Source organism: Triticum dicoccoides, chromosome 3A, assembly GCF_002162155.2.
Source record: "Triticum dicoccoides isolate Atlit2015 ecotype Zavitan chromosome 3A, WEW_v2.0, whole genome shotgun sequence".
Classification (NCBI taxonomy): domain Eukaryota; kingdom Viridiplantae; phylum Streptophyta; class Magnoliopsida; order Poales; family Poaceae; genus Triticum; species Triticum dicoccoides.
In genome coordinates this window covers 747,715,992-747,720,189 of record NC_041384.1, presented here as the reverse complement: position 1 = coordinate 747,720,189, position 4,198 = coordinate 747,715,992, and the positions used below count along the sequence as shown (strand labels likewise).

The following is a 4,198-nucleotide window of genomic DNA, read 5'->3' as shown; positions in this document are numbered from 1 at the left end:
TAGGAGTAAGTTGATATGGCTTCCTATTTCAGGACTCGAAAAATTTCAAGTTTTTTATCAGTTGTATGAATCTTTGCCCAATCATGTGCTACATCTGTTGTGCAATTAGTTCTACTACGTATGGTGCTACTTGTTTAGATTTGTTGCTTAACTTAATCGAGTTCACTACTACTATATTATTTACACTGTTTTTTCTATTCTCTAACATCTAAAGTGATAATCTCATAGAATCAATCTTATCCTTGCAGGCTGTTGGCAATAAGCCATGCTTGTGCCCGTCCGGTGGTGACCGGCGTCGATGCGACAGTTCTGGTCCATGATGGGCACGGGGTGTGTGCCGGCGTGAGTCCATGCTCGCGTTCCTGACGTGAAGGAGTTGCATGCACAGAGGCTGTTGCGATCTGTTGGAGCTCGCTACGTGGTGTGCGCGTGACTCGCGTGGGGTTAGTTAGTGCATGAATCAGATCAGCTGGATAAGGTTTTTAGCTAGTGCGTGAGTGCCGGCCAAGTTAATTGAGTTAGTGGCCGGGTGTGATGGTGCATGCATGGGTTAGTGGCCGGTGTGGTGGCTCGGTCATGTGAGTGCGGGTGCTGGTGTGTAGCTTGGCTATAAAAGCCCATCCGGTGTATTGATGTAAAGTGCGCCGGTTTGTTGCCACGCCACGGTGACGGTGTGTGCCGAGCCGAGGGGGAGGGGCCCAAGGAAGATGCAGTCACCGTCGGAACTGTGGTACGCGCCCGGTCGATGTGAGAGTTCTTCCGGGGTTGTGCTGCGTGTGTGCGTGTGTACCTCCATGTATATGTGTTTGAGGGAGTTGAGATGAATAGATGCCAACATACAGACCGTTCTTCGGCCGGGGCGTTCATCGCCAGAAGTGTGATTTGTTCATCGTCTTCTACCTCCGTCCGGCGTTGATCGTCGGAGGGCTTCTCGGTGCTCGTCGCCGTGGGTTTGTTCCAACATTTGGTATCATGAGCTGGTTCATCTTTGGTGTCGTCACCTTGCCGGAGGCATGCCGGCGGTGGCGGTGTTCGTTGGCGGCTGCGCGGTAAAGCTCCGGGCCGTGTGTCGGCGTATGGAGGTGGCCGGCGCTGCGGCTGTCATGGCGCGTGGTGGAGGTGGCGGGTGGTGATGTCGTACGTGCGGCAACCGCGGAGGCCGCCGAGGCGCTGCGTGGTGGCGCAGCGGCGCTTCACGGCGGCGTGGATGCTGTTGCGGCTGTGGTGCGGCATCCGGGGAACGACGTCGACAACGAGTGTAGCGCGGTGGCCATGGTGCGGAGACCGGGCGGTGCGGCACAGGTCGTCGCGTGCAAGGGGCCGCCGGCAACGAGTACAAGACGACGACGACGGCAAGGTCATGGCTTAGGGGGTGAGGGTTGGCAATAAGCCATGCTTGTGCCCGTCCGGTGGTGACCGGCGTCGACGCGACAGTTTTAGTCCATGATGGGCACGGGGTGTGTGCCGGCGTGAGTCCATGCTCGCGTTCCTGACGTGAAGGAGTTGCATGCACAGAGGCTGTTGCGATCTGTTGGAGCTAGCTACGTGGTGTGCGCGTGACTTGCATGGGGTTAGTTAGTGCATGAATCAGATCAGCTAGATAAGGTTGTTAGCTAGTGCGTGAGTGCCGGCCAAGTTAATTGAGTTAGTGGCCGGGTGTGATGGTGCATGCATGGGTTAGTGGCCGGTGTGGTGGCTGGGTCATGTGAGTGCGGGTGCTGGTGTGTAGCTTGGCTATAAAAGCCCATCCCGTGTATTGATGTAAAGTGCCCCGGTTTGTTGCCGCGCTACGGTGACGGTGTGTGCCGAGCCGAGGGGGAGGGGCCAAAGAAGATGTAGTCTTCGTCGGGACTGTAGTACGCGCCCGGTCGATGTGAGAGTTATTCCGAGGTTGTGCTGCGTGTGTGCGTGTGTACCTCTATGTATATGTGTTTGAGGGAGTTGTGATTTGTTCATCGTCTTCTACCTCCGTCCGGCGTTGATCGTCGGAGGGCTTCTCGACGCTCGTCGCCGTGGGTCCTTATTATAGTGCATAGTATGCCAAGCATAATCGTTTTCCAAACTAGGACAGTCATGACTGAGTAACCATGACTATAAGCTATTGCATCCCGATCATGCTTATATTTAATGTTGGAATAATCAAGCTTTTCAGCCTACCGACACCTGTATCCGAGTTCAGTTGTCTTAATAGAAACATGCCGGCCGGACTTGTTTCCTGAAACTCCCGTCTTTTGATTGTTGCTTATTTTTTGTTTTTCCATGAACAAGCAACTTGCGCAGTCCACAATTTAATTTTTGCATGTTGTGAAATGTGGTAGAATCCATGCTAATTTAGGCTCCTCATATTTTTGAAATACCAGAACTGTTTAATTGGTATTCTGAAGCATTAAGTGCCTGCAAAAAGGCCAGGGTGGAGAGTTCGATGAATACCTGCAAAAAGGCCAGGGGGAAGCTACATCTGTTGTGGCTTGAGACAGACTGAGCACTACTTCCAAAGATAAATGGCAACTTCCTGTCCCGTTCGAATATCAGAGAAGCGATTAGGACTAGCACCTTATCAAGTACTTGGAGGGATGCATGGAAAAATATGCCAAAAATATCTTTGCGAGATAGAAATTCTATGGGTACCAGGTTCGTCACGTTGGACGATAAGTTGTTAGCACTCCACAAGGAAACTGTAGAAGAGTTTGATATATCAGGTAACAAAAGTTACCAGGATGAGTTTGCTAGGTGGATGCCCATGCTGTCAAGGAGATCACCAAGGTCAGTTATAATCAAGTTGAACTCAGGGCCAAGGTATAATATTTCCTCATGCCTCTTTTCTATCAGTGATTTGAAGTTTTTGCAACTGGAAAACTGCATCATCAGCTTGCCCAGGGCATTCCATGATTTCAAGAGCCTAACTTACCTGATCCGAAACAATTTCTCATCCACCGACAGGGATATCCAAAGTCTTGTCTCGTTCTGCACCGCACTGACAGATTCAATATTAACTTCTTTTCAGGGCATCAACTATTCAAGCCTCAAGTGTGAGTAGCACTAGTGTGTGTGTGGGCGTAGTGTGCACCAGCACAAGTAGTACTAACACACAGCCGGTACTCTCAGTAGTTTAGCTCTTCCTCACCTTCGTCCAATCCTCGGTACCCATAGTTTGGGCTGACAGGAAACATGTCAGACTTGTTTCCTTAAACTCCAATCTCTCAGTTGTAGCTTATTTTTTTCTAAAAGCATAACAACTTACTTAGCAAACCATTAAGAATTTTCATTTATTGTATTTTTAGTAATATGCGGTACAATCCATGCTACTTAGGCTCCATCTTTTTGAAATGTGTTAATTCTATTTTTACCCCATGATTCATCCATTTGACATATTTAACCCATTTTTGAGAAAATCGTCAATTTTATACCCTGTTTATCATCTTTGTGCCACATTTTATCGCCTTGTGACATAATTGACCCCCAATTTGGTGTTGATTTGGCATGCCATATAGGCGGTTCAGTATCGTCATGCTTCTATGCTAATACTGTTATGATCTCTCAGGTTCTGTACTTCATTAAAATAACTGACTGCAATCCAAGGCAAGTTGCTTGTAGCAGCAAGACCTTTAATAGTATCCCATGTTTTCTACCTTTCTGGAATTTGTGCCTCACCATAAAGAAGAGTCACACGCCACGGATCAGGACCAACACCATCTATCTTAGCAGCTAATGGATACTAGGAATAATATAAAAGTTCGAACTTTATTGAATTGTTCCAAAAGTGACCAAGTCCACCCGTCCTACCAGACCTACTAACTTCAAAACTACAATCCAAACCCAAAGATGGCAGGCGATTCAAGCATTCAGTCGGACTAGCCTAACCCCCTCCATACTGATAAATGGCCTAGTGGCCCAGACTATCCTCAAGCCCAATTATGAACTCACCACAAAATTGGAACCCTATCCCTCAAAAGGAAAAAAGATGTAATTCGAACCTTAACCACGACACGGCATCAGGGTCCGGCGGAGCTCCTGCAGAGGCATCTGGCCTGGTGTCGCGGCGGCGTCCTCGCCCCTCTATGTCAGCGCTCCTTCTTGGCGGTAGGGCTTGATTGGCAGCGTCCAAGACCCCACCAAGTGGGTGGCGTCGTCTCCTCGCATTATTCGGTGCTCCTGTAGCAATTGGGCGCAAGTGTCGTCGAGCCACATCGAACAACAA

The 4,198-nt window shown here is 49.2% G+C and overlaps 1 long non-coding RNA gene across 1 annotated transcript; it reads left to right on the top strand.

Annotated features, from left to right (window-relative positions):
* The first annotated feature begins 286 nt into the window (after positions 1–286).
* On the top strand, positions 287–2,221 carry LOC119270660. The gene is made up of 2 exons (XR_005134246.1): positions 287–934; positions 1,012–2,221. It is a non-coding gene; the product is annotated as an uncharacterized LOC119270660 (long non-coding RNA).
* Positions 2,222–4,198: the final 1,977 nt, after the last annotated feature.